Source organism: Pan paniscus, chromosome 1 (assembly GCF_029289425.2).
Source record: "Pan paniscus chromosome 1, NHGRI_mPanPan1-v2.0_pri, whole genome shotgun sequence".
NCBI lineage: Eukaryota > Metazoa > Chordata > Mammalia > Primates > Hominidae > Pan > Pan paniscus.
The window spans coordinates 30,487,538-30,510,588 of record NC_073249.2 but is presented as its reverse complement, the minus strand read 5'-3'; the positions used below and the strand labels follow the sequence as shown (position 1 = coordinate 30,510,588).

At 37.7% G+C, this 23,051-nt stretch overlaps 1 long non-coding RNA gene across 1 annotated transcript; it reads right to left on the bottom strand.

Moving 5' to 3' along the window:
* Nucleotides 1-16,944: 16,944 nt before the first annotated feature.
* LOC130541037 (uncharacterized) lies at nucleotides 16,945-22,708 on the bottom strand. The gene is made up of 5 exons (XR_008955079.1): nucleotides 22,687-22,708; nucleotides 22,470-22,496; nucleotides 20,315-20,360; nucleotides 19,412-19,495; nucleotides 16,945-17,197 (listed from the first exon to the last, which is right to left on the bottom strand). It is a non-coding gene; the product is annotated as an uncharacterized LOC130541037 (long non-coding RNA).
* Between the last annotated feature and the right edge of the window lie 343 nt (nucleotides 22,709-23,051).

The window sequence follows — 23,051 nt, the reverse complement described above, 5'->3', positions numbered from 1 at the left end:
TGGGAGTTTGGGCGTTGCAATATTTTAGAAATCAGGCAAAAGAGCATTGGAACTCAGGCAGAGAGTCTAGACCATTGAAGTAAAGCACAGAATCAAGATGACCCTTTATCCAAACCTATTTCCTCCTTAATCAATAACTTGCTTTAGTTTTTGTATGCTTATTGTTAAGACAGGAACTATGTCCCAAGAATGGCTGGCTTAGAATCTGCAGGTGGAATGAGTGAATATGATGCAGGGAAAAGGAATTTTCCATCCTGTTGATCTAGATCTTCTTATTTACTTATGTTTAATGACAGATTGGCCCCCGAGTCCGTGGTTGTGCTGCAAAGACAGAATAGGATGAGCACACGATGTACTAAACAGGCAACCTCCCAAATCGATAGGAAGCATACTTGCCTAGGCGAGCAATAGAAAATTCATCGTCTATTGGTAAAGTAATTATTAGTAGTAGACATCTAGTTAGGAGACAGAAGGAAGGAGAGCAAGTGGATGCAATTGACCCTGCTTGGGAAATCCTGAAGGCACAGCACTCAGATGGGCAATAACTTGAGCCACATGTAAAACTGCCTGCATGTGAGTTGATATAAGTACCAGGGTGCTGTCCTAGGAGATTAAACCCATAAAACATGGCCCTGAAACGCCTTACAGGATTAGCAATACATCACACTTGAGCACCAGAAGAGAACAGGATACATTCTACTGTGCCATTATCTAGACTTGTGATCTATTGGCATAATAAAAATGTTAAGTGAATTTTTAATGACTGCATTGATACAAAATAAGGTTCAAGCTTAGATAGTGTTTGTTTTCCATCACCAAAGAGTTTTGCAGCTTTTCTACAGATAATCCATAGGCTCACTAAAGCCTGTTTGAAACACCTTTCCGCAAAACGGTTCAGCAGTTACCAGGATAAAACTGGCAAATGAGCTGTTATTAAAGAGAAAATGACGCATCAATGCTTACCTCTTGTCCATTTAAAATAATTAACCCACTGGGAGCAGTGGCTCATGCCTGTAATCCCAGCAATTTGGGAGGCTGAGGCAGGCAGATCACTTGAGGTCAGGGGTTTAAAACCAGCCTGGCCAACATGGCAGAACTCCATCTCTACTAGCCTGGCCAACATGGCAAAACTCTGCCTCTACTAAAAATACAAAAATTAGCTGGGCATGGTGGCACATGCATGTAGTCCCAGCTACTCAGGAGGCTGAGGCAGAAGAATCGCTTGAACCGGGGGGCACAGGCTGCAGTGAGCCAAAATCACACCACTGCACTCCAGCCTGGGCAACAGAGCGAGACTCCATCTGAAAAAATAAATAAAATAAAATGACATAAAATAATTAACCCCTACTTGGAAACAGTTTTAGTGTCAAGCGATTTATTATTAGGTTGATGCAAAAGTAATCAGAGCTATCCTTTTGATATTACACATTGAAGTGTCCCAGAGAAGAAAAAACACACTTTGTTTATTAAAGCAACTTGGGACGTTGTTTTCTGTAGATATATATCTTTTTTTTTTTTTTTTTTTTTTTTGAGACGGAGTCTTGCTCTCTCCCCCAGGCTGGAGTGCAGTGGTGCAATCTCTGCTCACTGCAAGCTCCGCCTCCCGGGTTCATGCCATTCTCCTGCCTCACACTCCCATGTAGCTGGGACTACAGGCGTCCACCACCACGCCCAGCCATAGATGCATATCTTTAAAAAGCAACCTTTGCTTTTCAATATTATGTGCATAAAAATACTGAGAAGAATAAATCCCCAGTGTGTAATTGCAGTTGGTAAGAAATAAGACACCGATAGTCACTTGCCCAAGTCATGTAGAGGACTCCTTATTTCCTTTAATAAATTAAAGGAGTGGTGGCAAATGTAACTCATGTCCACACAGAAGCCCCCCAAGAGATGTCTCTGGGCTGGAACCCTTGCCTAAGACCTTTTCTAGTTAAACTTGGTCATGGTTCCAGTTCAGTGAGTCACAAGGCAGTGAGAATAGTGACATTCTGATATACACAGGTCAGTCCAGTGTGGAAACATTTAAACTTCGGGCACAGATAATACCAATCAACACAATGGGGAATTGCTATGTGCATTTTGAATTGTTCTTAGAGGAAAAAGAACCAGCTTTGGTAATGAGAATGGCAATTCTCTTTTTGACAGCTTCTACTACTGGCAAATATCAATGCCAATTATTTGAAGTACTCCCCAAATTAATCAGTGTATATGAATTAGGTTACAGTTTTGAACCTGCCTCTTCTTATGCAAAACCCAAGGGAAAACAGAGTTTGAAACATCCCAATTCTTCCTTGATATTCTACATGATCTTGGGTAAGTCATGAATCTTTATAAATTCAGACTTTCCTTTTGAGAAAAATGATCATTAAGCCCTCTACTCATGCATATTATAGTGATTAGTTTAAGTTTCAGTTGTTTTAGTTTTTGAAACATGGTACTAATGAGTGAAAGGCCACATATTTAAGCTCTGGGTGGGCTGTTTAACTTTGTTCTGTTACGTGATCATACTTTATCATAACCAGGGATTTGGGCCAAATAAAATATCAATTTGGTTCAAGTTTATTTCAGAAAATATTCTGATGCTCTAGTTTCATTCTGGTTCAGTGGTTTTCAAAAATACAGGTTTGGTGTCTGTTCAAAAGTTCTCACTAGGTTTTAAAACAAAAAAAAAATGGTTGTGTTACTTCTTGGTAAGTGATGCTCAGCTCAAGTTTCATTAGATCAGAAGTTCATTCCAACTTTGTATAAATTGAGTTTATAGTTGGAAATGGTTCAATTTTCAGCAACTAACTTTAAGTCAGATATCTCAAAAATAGACATTGCTAGTCACAAAAGAAACAACGAAGGAGCGAATGGAGAGATTTGGTGCATTTCTTAAACCTATACTATCAAGATAAATTCTACTGCAAGTGGAAAAATCACATCATGCTATACAAGCAGGACTCATGAGGACTCAATCATAAAAGTCGGTTTTCTTCTCTTTCCCACAATATTGTTAAACCTGCTTAGTGGGGATATTCTTTCCCTTCCCATAGGATAAAAACTTGAAGAGCCTCATAATTTCCTGGTTATTCTTAGGAAATAAGAGAAAGATAAAACTGCAATCTCAATTCAGTAATTCATTGTGTCTAGTAATAGTCCCTTATAATAGTCAAAACTTCAAAGATTCTTAAAATCTAAATTTTCTCCACTCCCCCAGCTGGTCCTGCTGTAGGTGACACACTGCATAAAGAAAGTATGCTCCTTCCTCTCTCTCCCTGCTCTTCCTGCTCCTGATTGGCCCATGATTGGACCCTCCAGCAAAGGAGTAAAGAAGCTGTGTGTGCTTGAGCAGGAGAGATCTCACAAGCCGGGACTATATGAGACAGCTGTGCACTCTCAGCACCTGGCAGATTTGTCAAATGACTTTTTCTTTTATGAAAACGTTTGTGAACATCAGAGAGCAGAGACCTTCTCTTCTGCTTTGGTGAATCTCTCCCAATGTTTCATATGTAATATTAAGTTGGGAAAGAAGAAGAGGAAAATAAAGAAAATAAAACAGAAGACAATATAAGCCTTGTTATGAAAGCACTTGCCATATACCAAGGGCATTGGCATTAAAAGCAGAAAAACCCCACATAATACTACAAATAATACAGGAATAAAAAGACATAACTGAATACATGCATGTACATAGGAGTGGAGAGGCTAACTGTATAAAAGGAAGGATATGGCAAATGTTTTGGAGATAATAAAACTTGAGCAGAATTCAGCTGGTAGAGGATGAGAGAAGGCATTCCAGGCAGTGAGAACAGCATGTAAAATGTCGGAGAGGGGGCCAGTGTGGTGGCTCACCCCTGTAATCCTGGCACTTTGGGAGGCCGAGGTGGGAGGATCACTGGAGGCCAGGAGTTCGAGACCAGCCTGGCCAACATGGTGAAATCCTATCTCTACAAAAAATACAAAAATTAGCCAGTCACGGTGGCATGCACCTGTAATCCAAGTTACTGGGAAGGCTGAGGTGGGAGAATCAATTGAATCCAGGAGGCAGAGGTTACAGTGAGCTAAGATTGCGCCACTGTACTCCAGCCTGGCCAATAGAGCAATACTTAGTCTTAAAAAAAAGAAAAAAAAAAAGTCTGACAGGTAGAAAGAGACATGACAATTAAGGGAGGACATTTGAGTGACTTACTCAGTGGTGGTAAATCAATCTCTAGCAAGAATCAGAACTACTTTGGAGGTAAAGGTAAGAGGGCAGCATTCATTATGAATAATCAGAAAATTTTAACTTGATTCAACATGGAATTGGAAACTCTCTTGGGGACTCAAGAAATAAAATTTGATGATTAAAATATTGAGAACAATGACCTTGAGAATGTGTGTGTGTGGGACCAAAGAAGAGGGTTTTGCTTGTAAGATATCTGAAGAACCAAGTCTGGTAACAATAGAATACTCTTGTGAAATTCAGATGGCCTCCTATTTTCCAACTCAAAGAGATAAACGAAATTTCCCTGTGTTTTTAAAATCATTTAAAATTTCTTCTCATTCTACCATAATCCTGTCCACAGATCCTTTCCTGGTGATTGGTGAAGAAAATGGTCCTCTATGTAGCAATGTCACCGCTATATGGTCATGCCATTCTTTCATATAGTGCTTTTGAGGCATGTGAACAAAATGTAGCTTTATGGCTTTCGAATAGTATGCTTTTTTAAGTCCCAGGAAGAAGTGTTTATCAGTATTTTATGGAAGGGGAGAGAGCTTTTGTCCTCACTTTGGACAATAGAACCTCTTCCTATCTGATGCAAGGGTGTTATGAACAGAGCATTTGGATATTTGGTGAAGCGTTTTAAAGCACCAGAGCCTCTACTCTCCAAATCATGATCTAGATTATTATCCCTTCAGTCCTGTGAGGGATGATTTCCATTGTCCAAATGAAAAAACTGGAGCTCAGAAGGAATATGTGCATTACTCAAGCCACACGACACAAACAGGAAATGCAAGGACTCAAATCCAGATCCTACGATTCCAAGTTCCTGGCTATTTTTCTCAACACTAAGCAATTGGCATGAACAGCTGTCCATGTGCTAGTCATTGAGCTTATTCTGTCTGCTTCATTTTATGAAAGCATTACCCCACGTCCTAGGAACAATGTGAGACTATATCATTAGCAAATTTGTTAATATGGACATGTCATGTTAAGTCACAAAGAGACTACCTCAGTTATTGTTCCTTTGATTGATTTTTGGTAGGGATACAGAGGAATTTTGGTTGTGGTTTAGCCTTACCACATATTGCAAACATCAACATGCACTATATTAACTGTCTAAAAGGAGCTTACTGTTTTAAATGGTTGTTAAAGAATGACAATTTTAAGTCGTATTAATAATTTAATTCCAAGAACTACTTTTATGAAAACCACTAAACAATTCCTTCAAGACTTGAGTGATTATGAAAGAAAGAGACAACGAAACACAGAAGTGTCTAATAGGTAGGATGTAGGAGAGACCACTGAAACTTTTGATTATAGACTTAGGAATTCAGAATAAACCCAGATAAAAGAGCATTCTATTAATGAAAGCTACTTACCTGACTTTGCTCCTTCTAGGAGAAAATCAGAATCTTGAAAAGAATATTTAAGGAGAACCCAATCAATAGATATAATATTATCTGAGCAATTATTTACCATGAGACCTTATAAATATTATTAGGTTAATTACCAATAATGAAGAACATATGCATTTTTGTGAGGCACACTTGCATACAGTTGTAGACAGGTGAAAATTTCACTCATATTACTCTTAGATGTGCAAAGAAAATTTAATTTCTATATTTTTTTCTGACTCTAATCTCCCTCAGGAGTCTCTATCTCTTGTAAATAAGGGAAAAACTGTTATCCAATCTCACAAATATGCTCTACCCAATAATTTAATTTCAGTGTTTCAGATAGCCTCTTCTTTCCACTGCTCCTCCAAGATGACACTTGGTGGATAAGTGGAGGAGCTTTATGGAACCCTTTTTCTGGGCTGTGGAAAAAGACAGAGGCCTTAAAAACTGAGTCCTCACACTTTCTGAGTGAAATGACTATTCTGCTTGGTTCCTTGGACTTGTGATGGCTGAAGTAAAATCAATCCTGCCTGACATGTTGGCAACACCTCAGAAGTATGTAGTCCCAGCCAGTTGCCCCAGCCATGGAGTCTCCCATCCCTGGCAGCCTGTTCTTTCCACCCTCAGGGTCATGCTGCTTTATTTGGACCTCTCAGCACTCTGTTCCCCTTCACATAGGGGAGCACATAGGAACTTCTAGATTTCTAATGTGCTGCACATTTCACATGGAGCCAGGGTGCTGCGTGAGGCTGATCTGTCTAGCTACTGCCACCTACCAGTTGTTCTATTTTCCTTGTAGTCAGGGGACCTCTTCAAGACTTGAAACCTTCTCTTCTTTCACTCTGAGAAACTCACCACACATTCCTTTTCCTTACTTCTCTTCTTGGTCACCTTCTTACTAATTTGAATATTTCTGCCACAGCTCCACTTCGGGTTTCCACCTTAAGAAAGGGAAGGCAAGGATATAAAAACCCTTCTGCATTCTACTCTCAATGCCTTTCTTTCCACAAAGTGCTTGGGTAGAAGAGTTGGGATTTTCATTTCTCTCTGTTTGGCATGGATTTCTCTTATGTAAAAATGTTATAACTAAATCCTCCAGGCTTCTGATATGAAGGGATCTACAGATATTTAAGAATCTTCTCCCTGCCAACAACTGGCATTCCAAAAGGTCAGCATTGAGACCCATAGACTACTGGTAACTTCATTGTTAGAGGTGGTACCTGCTCCTCTTTCCCTAAAATATAAGCCATAGCTCAGACTTAGAGGCAAGTGTTTTCAGATAACATGACTTAGTGAGGAAATGGAATCCGTTAGTTTAAATCTCCCTAAATCTCATCAAACTTCAAATTATAAACACAGTAATGTGGGGTTTTGATAGAAACTTACAACTTCTTTTCACCAGGTTTTTTTGTGAAAAGTATTAGCTAGTATAACACAGATAATTGCTGTCTTCTGGTCTAGTCTGTACTTCTCTTTTCCTGATTCTGATGATATTTTTTATGTCATGTAATTTTTTTGTGTTCATTGCCAATCTGCGCCATCTAAATTCTCTCCCTTCTGCGTCTTATTTCCTCTTCTCATCCTTCTGTCCTTTATTTATTCACTAATTTTTATTAAAAGGATGTTTTATTTTCATTTATAAAACAATACATGTTGAATATTAGCCCCCAATCTCTTCTGGCTTGTAGGGTTGCCACTGAGAGGTTCACTGTTATTCTGATGGGCCTCCCTTTGCAGGTGACCTGGCATTTCAGTTAGATACCATCTCACACCAGTCAGAATGGTGGTTATTAAAGAGTCAAGAAACAACAGATGCTGGCAAGGCTGTGGAGAAATATAATAGGAATGCTTTTACATTATTGGTGGGAATGTAAATTTGTCCAACCATTGTAGAAGACAGTGTGGTAATTCCTCAAAGACCTAGAAACAGAAATGCCATCTGATCTAGCAATCTTATTACTGGGTATATACCCAAAGGAATATAAATCATTCTATTATAAAGATACATGCACATGTATGTTCATTGCAATGCTATTCACAATAGCAAAGACATAGTATCAACCCAAATGTCCTATACTTGATAAAGAATATGTGATACATATACACCATAGAATACTATGCAGCCATAAAAAGGAATGAGATCATGTCCTTTGCAGGGACACGGATGGAGCTGGAAGCCATTATCTTCAGCAAACTAACACAGGAACAGAAAACCAAACACTGCATGTTTTTGCTTATAAGTGAGAGCTGAACAATGAGAACACCTGGACATGGGCGGTGGAAACAACACACACTGGGGCCTGCCCAGAGGGTGGGGAGAGGGAAAGCATCATGAAAGATAGCTAATGCATTCTTGGCTTAATACCCAGGTGATGGGTTGATAGGTGCAGCAAACCATTATGGCACACGTTTACCTATGTAACAAACCTGCACATCCTGCACACATATCCCGGAGCTTAAAATATAAAACATAATAATAATACATCCCACTTATGAAACATTCTTAAATACAGAGGGATACGAAAAGCAAATACAAATCTCTCCAAAATCTAACTGCTGATGTATCTCCAAGTCGTGTTCTCCTTACTCAACAAGAAAAATAGAAAATATTTTAAATCTTTTAGAAAGAGGCATAAACTGAGCAAACTGGCTTCATACATTAAGAAACAACACAGATTTTGACATTTCCTGAAATACATTAACTATTAGCTCAGCAGCAACTCACTAAATGCTCCTGTTAAACTATTTCATGCTCTTTGGTACATGTGAAAATGTGAATGATGAATTATAATACTTAGAACTATAAACATTTTATTTAAATATTGTTATCAGACATGTACATACGTGTTTTAGCAAAAATTATTCTTCCAACTTTGCATTGATTTCTCTGTCTTCACAAATCTGTTGTACTTGTGGGTGTTGTGTATAGTTTTATATGTATAGCTCTTCAAACCCCTAAGGAAACAACTCTTACACAGGTATTGAAAACCGAAAAGGCAAAAAGTGAACACTAAAATATCACGGAGTCAATAACTACAGGAAATAGCTCCCCTGACTTCTCTTGGGAAAGGAGCCCAGTGGAACTGATATTCCAATGCCTGAGAAAGGAGTCCTGTCCAGCTGATACTGGTGTCTCTAGAGAGGCATGAGAAGGCTGGTTCTGTGAATGCTGGAAAAGCCACAAAATAGAATCAGTGACTGCAACTTGAATGAACTGCCGCTTCCAGGGTGAAAAAATGTTGCTAGGATGTCACCGACCAAGAACAGGAAGCAACATCAGAAACAGGAAAATATATCCCCCCTTCCTCCTCCAGATTTGGATTCTTTGTCTAGTGCTTCCTATGAGAAGAAACTAACAGAATGCAGCTGGCAATGCCAAAATGTTGTTTACAGAGTCCCAGCTCTGGCATCGTAAAGCCAGTGTAGGTTGGTGGCTTGAAATTGAGAGACAATAGATAGCTTAATAATTGGCTCATTCACCTAGACTATAAATATCTATAGAGCAAGCACAACAACTCATACTTTAAAAAATATGTATTATATGTAGTAAATGGAATACTAATGGAGATAGCAGGTGTCTAATTCGTTAAAAATTAACTGTCAAATACTCACTTTTTTACACTGTCTTTATATAACATTTATTCTGAGAGGTGCTAAAGAATTATCAGCGTTGTTTTTTTCATTTGCTAATATTAAAATGTATTACTTATTCATCTAATTTAAAAGCTTAGCAATATTAAATGCTAAACTAGGTACTACAAACTAAATGATAGTCTCTGGAAAGGACAGTTTAAAAAAAAATTCTGTTGCCACATAAAGCCATGTAAAGCACCAAGAGTCTCATATAAACAGAATTAGGGTTTGTTTTGCCATATTTTGGTTTTTGCTAAAATGCCCAATCATATCATCCCTCCTACTTAACATTTGTTCCCCACAAAGAGATAGACTGATAGAATTGACTGAAATAGTTAATGAAATGTCATGTGAATTGGTCGAGAATTGTTTCTACTTTAAGTTGCAATGTTTAGCTTAACAGTGTAAAACTTGTATAAGTTTGACAAGTTATTTAATTTTCTCAAGTTTGAAGTAAGGGAGCTTAATGATCCTCCATTCATTTTCCTTCCAAGGCCACATTATTTTCAGTTTCATAGAAGAAAAGGGATAATATGCGATTATGTTATCAAAGGATTATTTAACACACTTTTTATTCCCTCATTAACCTGAGCATGCAAAGGTGTATAAAAGACAAGACACCCAATGATCATTTTTAATAAGTTGCTAAATAGCTCGTTTTGAAATATGCATCCTGCACCTCCTCCCCACTTCATGGTTCACGTTGCCATAAGCATACTTTGTTTTTGCAAATAAGTTGATAAAAATGAGCATGCTAATTTAGTGGAGGGGAATGCCAACATCTTGCTGTTCTTCAGACGATCAAGCATATTCTCATCTCAGTGTTTTTGAATGTGCTGGTTTTTCTTCCTGAAAGGCTCTTTCCCCATAATTCCTTTCCACACTTTGGTTAAGTCTCTGCTCAATTGCCATTGCCTCAGAAAGACCTTTGGATTTCACACTATTTAAATCCCATCAGCACCATTCTCTGCCTCTTTATCCTGCTTTATTCTTTTTAAGGACACCTAAAAAGGATACCTGAAGCTATGTTTATTTATTTGTTTGTTTCCTTGTTTATTTCATGTCTCCCCACTAAGAAGTGCACTTATAAGATGATAGACTTTGTCTGTACACAGTGCTCCCGCAGCCACCAGAACAGTGTTTGAAAATTAAAATGGGAAAAAATAGGATGGAAAAAGCAGGAAATAAATATCGTCGAGTACTTGCTTCATGTCAAATACGTTGGTTGAATTACTACATATGCCTGGAACTAAATTAAGAAGTAACAAGAAAAACAATGACCAAGATATAGATTTTTGCCACTTATGAGTTCATGATCCAGATATCGAATATATTAATTTTTTATTAAAATAATGAATATATTAATGTTTATTAAAATAATGCCAAAGAGAACCACCAATGAGATTTTAAAGGGTATGGAGGTATATTAGTTAGAACCCTTCTAGTCATAAGAGACAGAAACCAAACTCAAACCTGCTTATGCAAAGAGTTTATTTTGTTGCACAATTGAAAGGTCCAATTATCAAACTGGATGAGAATGCCCTGATGTTGTCATTAACAGTCTATCTTCCTTCATTTTCCTGTCTCTGCTTTGATACGTGTATTCTTAGGGAGGGTCTTCCCCTGGGAGGTAACAAAAGCTGCCACCAGGAGCTATAAACTTACTTTCTGTTGGCAACAAGAGAGTCCTTTCCTCCACCCTCTAACCCCAGATCTAGCAACAATTCTGGGAAGACTGTTATTGACAAGGCATACACCATAAGCCTTAAGCCCATTCCTGATCCCTTCATTTGGACTGATTGATCAGGCCTAGGTCACGTGTTCACCTTTGATATCAGGGGATGGGGTCATGGTCTGAGAAGTGGTAAGCATGAATTCCCATGGCAAGTCAATGTATTTTCAGATAAGGATGCAGCAGGAGACAAAAATCACAGATCTCCACTACAAACTCTGTATTTGCACCACTAGTTCTGCATGTTATATGCTCACATTTCTTCAGCTTATTAGTAGTTTTTCAGAGAAGCTATTAAGAAAAGAGTAATGTCACCTAGGTGGTATGAAAAGAATATATGATTATTACATTCCTTAGTATCCATTAAAGAATATAAAATCCCATGCAAGCAGTTTACTACTAGGAATATATAATGGTCATCCAGGTAATAAAAACAATTGTGTATGAAACAGAATAATGGAAGTAGTAAAGAAGAATGAGATTGGTAATACATATAATGAAGCAATTCATTGTTTAAAGACAGAACTTGGGGAGCAATGCATTATCTGATGGTATGGGGGCAGTTTAACATGCTGGCGTGATGCTCAGTCCTAAGTCATATTTTTACTGTTTGCCTTCCACCTCCAAAAAATGCACCCTCCTTACTGATATTAATAAGCAATATTAATAGCTAAAATTAATCACATACTAATAATACTAAAAGCTAAAGCATACTACTAATAGCTAAAATGTATTAGTATGTACTACTCTAAACACTTTACATATAAGAAATCATTTAATCCTGGCAACATTAGAAGTAGATTCTTTCACTACCCCCATTTTATCCATGAGGAAACTGATGCCAGACAGGCTAAGAAACTGGTCAAGGTTTACGACAAGTAAATGCCAGAACCAAAATGTCTTATTTTTTTATATTTTAAATGTTTGTGGGTACATAGTAGGTCTGTATATTTATGGAGTACAGGAGATGTTTTGATATAAAGGACTATAATATGAAATAAGCACATCATGGAGGATGGGGTATCCATCCCCTCAAGCATTTATCCTTTCAGTTACAAACAATCCAATTACACTCTTTAAATTAGTTTAAAATCTACAATTAAGCTATTATTGACTATAGTCACCCTATTGTGCTATGAAATAGTAGGTCTTATTCATTCTTTCTATTTTTTGTACCCATTAACCATCCCCAGCGCCCCTCACTCTAGCCCCTCATTACCATTCCCAGTGCCTGGTAACCATCTTTTTACTCTCTATGTCTAGAAGCTCTATTGTTTTGATTTTTAGATTCCACAAATAAGTGAGAACATTAAATGTTTGTCTTTCGTACCTGGCTTATTTCACTTAAAGCATCCTCCAGTTCTATCTGTGTTGTTGTAAACGACTAGATCTCATTTTTTTTATGACGGAATACTACTCCATTGTGTATATGTATATTTTATCCATTTATCTGTTGTTGGATACTTAGTTTGCTTCCAAATTTTAGCTATTGTAAAGACTGTTGCACAAACATAGGAGTGCAGATATCTCTGATACACTCATTTCCTTTCTTTGGGGTATATATCCAGCAGTGGGATTGCTGGATCATATGATCGCTCCATTTTCAGTTTTTTGAGGATCCTTCAAACTGTTCTCCATAGTGACTGTACTCATTTACATTGCCCCCAACAGTGTACAAGGGTTCCCTTTCCTCCACATCTTTGCCAGCATTTGCTATTGCCCATCTTTTGGATAAAAGCCATTTTAACTGGGGTGCAAAACTAGAATTTAAACCTACACTACCATTGCCAAAAAAAGGGCTTAAATCTTATGTCATGGTAAAGATATCCCTGCCTTTTCCAGCCCACATTTATTTCTTCATTGTATACTTCATGTTATTATCATTAATTTGAAATAAAATTAACATTTTATAGTATGTTATCCGTAACCTGCTTTGTTATATATAGTTTTCTATTCTGACAGTCTCATGCTTGCTCAAATTGTCTATTCAACTCTAGTGATAAGGTAAGTAAAAAACCAATAACCGGCCGGGCGCGGTGGCTCATGCCTGTAATCCCAGCACTTTGGGAGGCTAAGGAGGGCAGATCACGAGGTCAGGAGATTGAGACCATCCTGGCTAACACGGTGAAACCCTGTCTCTACTAAAAATACAAAAAATTAGCCGGGTGTGGTAGCAGGCGCCTGAGTCCCAGCTACTTGGGAGGCTGAGGCAGGAGAATGGCGTGAACCTGGGAGGTGGAGCTTGCAGTGAGCCTAGATTGCACCACTGCACTCCAGCAACTTAAGAGTTTTAATTATTACTCCTCTTCTAGCACCTAACATATTGCTAGGTATCAAATAGCTAGTTGATGTGTATACATTAATTAACTTTGCTCTTTTAAAAGTCCTTTACTTTTATTCATAAATGTATAAATTTGATGTTTTTGGAAATATAATAAATTCACCTTTCCCTTGTATTAGAATATTATCTTAATGGTGGCGCTCCATGGTTTCTTCAGCTGTGGAAGAGTGAAGGACCAATTTCATCTAAAGCAGTAAGCATGGTTTATGTGATATGATACTTGTAGTGACATTGTATTTTAAAGGTAGGCATCAATATGAAAGTGGATATAAGAGCTACTGTCTGCATGCCAAAGAGGGCTGGGACCATGTCTATGATATCAGTGCCTAGTGTTGTGCCTCAGGCAATAGCCACTCAATATATTTTTTTTGTCCTTTGTCAAATGAATGAATAAATAAATACTATCCCAGGAGACTGAGATAGTGGTGGTTGTAGCTTTTTAAAAAATTTTTAAAAAGATGTTTGCATGTATGTATAGAAAAATACACACATACATATCAGGGCCCTTGGTTGCAAAGAACAGAAGCCATTCTGGCTAGTTTAAACAGAAAATAAATGTATTAAATTATATGGACTAGCTCACAGAATGTCTGTGATGGTCAGAGGATCTGGTGTGGAGGCTAGACCACCAGAAATGTATCCAGTGACACAACTGGGCAGCTCCAGTAATGAATGCTGCTGCCACTAGTAGGTAGGCCCAGGACCGCAGCTTTCCTAGCAGATGTGGGCAAGTGGGTACCTTTAGAACTTCTGCCACTACTCCCTACAAAACCAGTTCCAGGGAGCACCACCTTCACATCACTATCTTCCAAATTAAAATGTGGCATGAGCACATCTGAGTGAAAGAGCCTGTACCCCAGCTGCAAGAGGGACTGGAACAGCGAGTGTCTGGCTTCTACCTCCGTGAAGTGGGATTCAAAATAGGAAGTTTCCTATATGCGAAAAAGCCTTCAAAAGTTTCTGGGCTATATATATTATGATGGGTTTTTTTAGTCTTTATAGAATTTTAGAAAATAAAGAAAAATTAAAGGAGAAGAAAATAATCACCCCTATTTTTTGGGTGGTAATGATTTTCAAAAAATGTTTATTAATTCTCAAAACTAACAAGTGTCTTGATATTAGAACCTGAAACAAATACAGTTCCATCCAACAAATACTGTTGGATGAAGTGAAATTTACTTCATCCAAGGGGTTAAACTCTGATTCTTAGAGATTTACAAAATAAAGCCAAACCAAATCCAATACAAAAACAAACTTGACATTCCCTCAGAGTAAATACAGTGGTGATAATGATGATGATGATGATACTAATTATTATTATTATATATTTTTTGGTTAAAGATTTGGTAAAAATTTTATCTTCTTACTCTCAAAACATTTTGTTAACAGAGAAGAGTGTCTTAATTGTTAGACAGGTTTGAGGCTGCAGTTAGAGATTGGCATCTAATTTTGGTGAGTTTTACATACCAGGAGCTGCCACCTAAAGATTATAAAGAAATGTGGCTAAGTACCGACGATAGGTATATATCAGCACACCAGGGCCTTGGAAGGAATAACTCATGCATGGTTGGCTATGTTTTGACCTCTAAGTCAAGCTAAGAAATCTAAGGGGTAAAGGAAAATAAACAAATGCTTGATTCAATCAAATCGTACCAAAAGTCAAAATAGTTCAACACACACACAAACTTCTCTTTACAGAATAAGTTGTTAAGGATTCATTATTCCAGAGATTAGGCCCATCATTCTGGATATTTGAGAAAAGAAGTGAACTCACAGAAAATTAGTCATTACTTATATTTTATGAATGATAATGGAAAATGTTTAAATTATCTGATTCTTAGTATGTTAAATATAACCAGAATTTCTATCCTTATTAGAAAATCTTTGCTTAAAAATTTCATTTCTTTCTTTAAAAATATTGATCGTAAACATCCAAAATATTTCTCTGAACAACATCTAGGCATTTCATAATTTAATCTGTCATATTGTCTTGGTTCCTAAATAATTTAGAAATTTGTAAAGGATTTTGGAAATTTGGATGGCATGTCTTATATTAGCGCATTTTTTAAAAGAATGTGGATGTTGGCAGTGGGCGGTGGCTCATGCCTGTAATCCTAGCACTTTGGGAGGCCGAGGCGCACGGATCACCTGAGGTCTATAGTTCAAGAAGAGCCTGGCCAACATGGTGAAATCCCATCACTACTAAAAATAATACAAAAATTAGCTGGGCGTGGTGGTGGGTGCCTGTAATCACAGCTACTTGGGAGGCTGAGGCAGGAGAATCGCTTGAACCCGGGAGGTGGAGGTTGCAGTGAGCCGAGATCGTGCCATTGCACTCCAGCCTGGGCAACAGGAGCAAAACACCGTCTCAAAAAAAAAAAAAAAAAGAAAGAAAGAAAGAATGTGGATGTTATGGCTTAGCTGACCAGAAAAGTTAGTTCAATTCCAAAAATGAAGAATCTAAGACTTTTCTCTGTTATAGCTCCTAAATTAGAACTCAGTCTTTCATCTTTTGAGCCTGCTGGCCAATGCCTACAGACTATTACACTTTCTAGTATATGCTCCACTTTGCTGCCAGAATTATCTTTCTAACACCAAATTCTCATGCTTTGACATCAAAATATCAGTGGATTCCCCTTGCCCATAGGATAAAACTTTAACACTTTAAAAGGCTTTTAACATGTATCAATGTCAATTTTACAGCCCCAATTCTTGACACTGAAAGATATACATAAAACATGCCAGTCCAGCTGTATTAATCTGTTCTCATGCTGCTAATAAAGACATACCAGAGACTGTGTAATGTATAAAGGAAAGAGGTTTGATGGACTCACAGTTCCACATGGCTGGGGAGGCCTCACAATCATAGTGGAAGGCAAGAGAGGAGCAGAGTCATGTCTTGCATAGCAGCAGACAAGAGAGCTTGTGCAGGGGAACTCATTTATAAAACCATTAGTCCTCATGAGACTTATTCACTAGACTTATTCACTTATTCAATAGACTTATTCACTTATTCATCATGAGAAAAAATCGCCCCCAATGATTCAATTATCTCCACCTGGCCCCACCCTTGACACAGTTCAAGGGTGAGATTTGGATGGGAACACAGCCAAACCATATCACCAACCAACAATTTTCTGGTCTCCGGAGGTACTGTGTTTTTGGTAGTAATATTCCTTTGCATATGGTATTGCCTCTGTCATGCTAATAATGACAATGACAATGATATTATTAATAATGATAGTGACAACCATTAATCAAGGATTTGCTATGTAGCACAAAGTACTAAGCACTTCACACAGATTATTGTCTTTTGATTTACTGTTTTCTATGAACTTCCCTGCTTTGCAGATGTAAAAACAGATGCTTATGGGGAGTAAGTTGAATAAATGGTTAAGAGTGTTTCCTGCATAAAAAACTAAAACAGTCAATTTGGAGAGTATACTTATAACCAGAATGTAAGGAATATTATTTTAATGCATTATTAACATATATATTCTTTACTCTTGAGAGAATTGCTTGCCTTCTGTGAGCTTTAGTGTCTGTCATTTTCCATCTTTGAAATGAAATGAAAGAATCTTGTAGATCCTTTGACTTGGACTCTCTGCTACCCACTTACTAAGTAAAACTGGCAGACTACTGAGGCAAAGAGTTGACGGCAGATTTCAAATATCAAGTATAATGTAGATACATGCAAAATAACACATCTGTTTATTTACCTTTACAAATCGAACCATTGCATTTTCATGTGAGTAAGGATAGAGAGAGGACTGGAGTATTGCATTAATAGATGTTTCACCAAGGAGTGAGCAAAACTATTTCTCCTAACCTCTCTGTTCTTGTGATTCAGATACTGTTTCTTATCCAACATTTGTTAGTGGGAATCTAGCCATAAGTAAAAGAGGCTGCAGAGAAGAGAAGAAATATGCTTTTATCAATCATATGGAATTGAGAGGAATTTTCTCCATGGCCTCTTGAGAAATTCTATGAGAATGTACTATAAATTTCTTTTTTAGATGGTAACCCATATGGCAATCTGAAGCCTTGGTGTGACCGTATTCAATGTGAGAAAATACCTTCTGTGAAAGAGTTACTGCTGTTAGTTCCATGAGTTACAGACACTGTAGTAGAATTATAAAAGAAAAATGATAACAAAACTACTGTTGAATAAATGAATGGTAGCTAAATTTGACTGAGAACTTACTGTGTGTCAGGCTCTATTATAAGCACTCAGTAAGCTTGGTTTATTTAATCCTCATTATACCCTTACTGAAATAAATACTATTATTAACCTCATCTTTCTGTTAAGGACAAGGGCACAGATAAGTTAGGCAACTTGCTGAATATCACACACTAGTTAGTGGCAGAGCCAGAATTTTAACTAAGGCAGTGTAGCTCCGAGTTTTCATCTTCAGTATTGAAGAAGACTAAGTGGCCTAAATTGAGCAAAGTGACCCCTCTAACTACATAGAAAAACTGTTTGTCATTTTTTTCCCTGAAAGACCAGAAATCAAGCAACTGTTAGCACAGAACAATATTACTGTCTTCCTATAAATGTGTTTAAGCATACAACACTGGTTGTTTTGTTGAAATTTCCTCCTTATTTTTCAGTGAATGGGATCCTCTTAGTAGGGCCTGGTTCTGCAATGCCAAATTGTGTGAGCTGAAATTCCTCAAAGACAGCAGAAATCACATCATCATTGTCAAATACAGTGATACCAATTTTAGTCACTGGAAGTAGAATAGTAAGCTAAACAAATCTGTTTTTAATTTCTTCTCAACAACAACGAAAAAAATCCCTGTATTCCAAATAGAATTTGACAGGTAATAGACTACAGTGGAAAAGAGTGAAAGAAAAATAAGAATGATTATAACCCTTAAGCATACAGTCTAAAATCTGCTAGTTTCTCTACCTTAACCTAATAAAAGACATTGGGGCTTGTTTTTTATAATTAAGTAATTATTAAGTATTCATGAAGCAAACAAGTATAATTTTTACATGGACTGCAATTCAACTTGTTTAAATGTTCCTACATGAAATGCTTATCTTCATCAAAATGATAATGTTACCCCAAATGGCAAAATGCTAATAGAGAATAAATGTAGAAAGCAAGTAATTTCATTCAATATGAGGCATGAAAAATGCCACATATTCCTTGGATAAAATGAAAAAGTGATAGCTCAGTATTTTCCTTAATGTAACAGCTTTTTCTTTAATATAACTAAATATAATGAGGTTCAGACATCGTTCACTGGTACTATTGTATAAAACTTGAATAATCTCCATCAAGAAATGTGTTCATGTTTGAATTATTTCCTGTCAGATTCATGCATTTCTTTCTATACAGCTATATATATCTTTAACCAACGTTGGCTAGAAGGTAAGAGTCTATTTGTTTTATAAAGCTGCCCATCTATCACATGTTATAATAATCAACATTTACTTATTAATTATCTAACATAGGCCAGACATGGAATTCGGTATTCAGGATACAGGGATAAACATGAAATATGGCTTATGCCTTAATGTCGCATTTTATCTGTTCTTCTGTGATTCTGTAGACAGGAGTATAATAAAGAGGTATAATCTTCAGTATTCTTCTGTCTGAATACCCAGATAAAAAACATAATCATAGTTTTCAAACTGACGTTCACAAAGCCTATTTCTTCACAATAGCCAGAATCGATATGTGGATTTTTCACTTGATATTTTGTCTAAAGAAGAACCCTGGCCTGGGTGCGCTGGCTCACGTCTGTAATTCCAGCACTTTGGGAGGCTGAGGCAGGCGGATCACGAGGTCAGGAGTTCAAGACCAGCCTGGACAACATGGTGAAACCTTGTCTCTACTAAAAATACAAAAAAATTAGCCAGGCGCAGTGGCGAGTGCCTGTAATCCTAGCTGCTCAGGAGGCTGAGATAGGAGAATTGCTTGAACCCAGGAAGCAGAGGTTGCAGTGAGCTGAGATCGCTCCACTGCACTCCAGCCTGGGTGACAGAAGAAGACTCCATCTCGGGGGAAAAAAAAAAGGAATTCTGGAAAAATTAGATCAAACATAAAGAAATATAGATTATGCAATGATGTCATATTTTCAATCAAGGTTTAACATAATGAGTGTACCGTGCAGGATGGTAAAGATGTAGCAGTAACTGAGCACCGAGAGCCTTCTTCTATGGCTCTTCTGCTTTCATCTGTCCTTTGAAACTGTAGCAAGAAAAAAATGGGATTTCTGGTCAGAGAGAACTGGGTGTGAGTTCTGACTTCTTCACTTTCTAGATGTGAAAACATGGTTAAGTCACCTTACCTCTTTGAGACCTAGCTTCCTACCATGTAAAAATCTGCTTAATTATACACCCCTAATAGGGTTATACAATGTGAATAAGATAATTTATTTTGAAACACTTCACAAAAGATGTGACGTTATATTAGACAATCCATATTTTTGGTTGAATTTTAATGTAAAGCACATGATGGAAATAGATTTCACTTATTTTACTGGATACATGTGTTAGTTATCTATTGCTGTGTAACAAAAACTGCCTTAAAACTTTGGAATTCCAGAGTGGCTTAGCTGTTTGGATATGGCTCAGGGTCTCTCAAAAATATATAGTTAAGATATTGGCCATGAACACATATCGTTGGCCAACACATGCCATCATATGGAAATTTCTGAGTTCTCCCAGGAGCACTTCCTGATTATTCAGGGATCCCTTACAGGAAGGTTTCTGAGACTCTTGAAACACTTTCATTAAATTTTGCTGCTGTAGGATAACCATATTCCCACAAGACGCAAATCTTTCTTCCTCGGCTGGTTTCTCACACGTATGTTCTCATCGTATTCCCAAGTTTGGCCCCAATGCTCAATAAATCTGCCTCAGTAGTTTCTTATAGGTCTCAAGAACCCTGACTTATGATTCAGAGAAACTTTATTTTCTGGCACAGAGCAGGCTAAATGTCTTCTAAATGCAGAATATTTTCATAAGCAACAGCAACTGAAAGGCCACACAAGGCTTCTTTACTGACCTTAATGTTGTATAGAAATGCAGAAGCCGTACTCCACTTTTCAAGCCTCATAAAAGAGATTAATATAGGATTACTGAGTGTCTTCTCCAAGGAAGGCCATATAAATGACATACAATTAATCAGACGCAAGCCCTGGGCATTATGACATCCAGGCTAGTTGAGGAGACAGATTACTTCAATATAGTATGATATGTCTTTGATAGAGTGAGGAACAAATTACTGCAGAGGCACAAATTAGGAGCATGCAGCCCTCCTGAAAGACCCTCTGGAAGAGACAGTATTTGAGGTAAGTATTGAGATCTAGATTATGTAGACGTTATCTAGATATATAGATTGAAGGATGTAGTCAGGTAAAGGAAACAATATCAGGCAGAATGAAAGAGAATGGGATGTCCAGGGATTTATAAACAGTTCAGAGTCACCAGAAGTTAAAGGGATGATTCCCTGGGTAACAGAATGAGGCAGGGGTTCACCTCTGAGGCAGAGGTTTACCTCTGAGGCAGAGGTTTATTGAGTGGAGCTCTGGGAAAATCACCTGTGAGAGAGCGAGGATTCAGGATTGAATGAGGGAAAAGTGAGACACAGTTGCAGCAGAGGCCTTGACCAAGCTTGTGGGACTCTCTGGAGCTGGAATGGTCCTGCAGAGTCAGCATTGGAAATTGATGCAAATGGTCCAGGCCTTTGTATTCTTGCCTTGACAAGTAAGTGAATTCAGGCTGTCCTCAGCCAGGGAGGGTAAACCCTGGTTGAGACTGCATGCTATGACTGAGGGATTCCCAGAAAGGAATTCATCTGAGATCTACCAGAAGCCAGCACTCCAAGCAGCTGGGAGAATGAATGCTCAGGCTTAAAGGGTGTGGGGCACAGGGTTTGCAGCTATCAAAGCATCTATTACACCAAGATATAGAGTAAAGGCAGAAAGTGGCAAAAGAGGAGGATGAAGAGAAAGGTGGGATCAAAGTCCTGGCTAATCTTGGATGACATTCTAGGTACTTTTGACTTGATTGTGTAAGCCAGTGGTTCACAAACATTTCCATCTCAAAATCTCTTTACAAGCTTAAAAAGTATTAAGAACCCTAAAGAGCTTTTGTTTATATGAGTCACAGCTATTTATTTCATCATATTATAATTTAAGCCTGAGAAATATGCATTTTAAGAAACATTTATTAACTTATTTTTTAAAAATAATAAGCTCATTATATGCAAACTTAGATAAAATACTTTTAGGAAAAATAACTATATGTCTTCCAAAACAAGGAAAGTTTAGGAAGGAGTGTCATTATTTTACATTGTTGCAAATGTCTCTAAGATATCTGCTTACTAGAAGACACCTGGATTTTCATATCTGCTTTGACTATGATGTCTCACTTCATGAAGCTTTGAATAAACTCCACTGAGAACCACTGCTATAGGCAATAGTGAGTCACTGAAGGATTTTAATAAGCATGCACCAAATTCTGAAATGCTACTATGATTGTAGTATAGAGAACATATTTGGAGGCACAAAGTCTATTTCAGAGATGAGAGATTATGGAGGCTTGAACTCAGAGCACAGTATGGAGATGTGTGGATATCTTTGAAGTATATTTTTGAGAGGAAATGAACAGAATTTGGTAACTGGATATGAGTTGTGAAAATCCAGAACGACTCATGTTTTCCCACTTGAATATTTGAATGAATAAAGATTTTCCATTATCTGAAAATGAGAACATCAAGACTAAAGGTTCATTTGAATTCAGCTGATACTTTGGGATTGGATTCAACTATTGTCTTGGATAGAGCTCCTGGAAGCAAAGCCTAAGACAGACATTCTGTTTATGTGATTTATTAGGGGAGTAGTCTCAAGAGAAGGAGAGTAAGGGAAAAAGAAATGGAAGGGGAGAAAAGCTAAACACCTAGTGTCAGGTGGTGACTTGCTTCAGTCTGACCCCCTAGGAGCTCTGGAGCACAAGTTGTACCACAGAGCTGGTCATACTTTGAGTTAGAGGGGTTAGACTTTTGCACCCCCATGTCAGCCAAAGATTGGCCAAAGTCTGGGGAATGTATCCCCCTGGGCCAAGCACATTCCCATTAGTTGAGGGCAGTAATGCAGAAAAGATGATGACTCTGAGTTGCTGTCAGCTGTAAGGGAGAAAATAATATCTTCTTTACTTACCCACCATTAGGTTCATGGCTGAGACTCCTACAACAAAATATAGATTAACAAGATAAAAGTGTGACAAATTTATTTAATATAAGCTTAATATAAGTTTTCCTTGACATGACAGCTTTCAGAAATGAAGACCCAGCGAAAACTGTATATTTTTATGCTTAGGTTTGATGAAGAATAGATAGTCCTGTAAAGGTATAATTAAACAAAAAGGAGGTATGACCTAGTGTCAGTAAACTGGGGAGAGCTTAGAAAAGACTGTTTCTCCAGATTCTTCTTGGCCTGTTTGTGTAGTTCCTTCCCTTTGTGTATAGAGCAGGACACTTGTCACATGCGGGTCTTTAAGAGAGAAGGTCATAGGTAACTTTCTGCTTCCGCAGTTTTCTCAATTTCCTTCAGCATAAAATACTCAGTATGCTAATGTGCCCTATCTTCAGTAGGATTCTCTACACCTCATCAGAGCCAACTGGGTAGCTGTCAAATGCATACACACACTAGCTGATAAAGGATAATAGAGTACAATAGCATCCCTGACAACTGTGGAATCTTAATCTGGAACCATTCCTTAAACCAGAAAAATGAAACAGC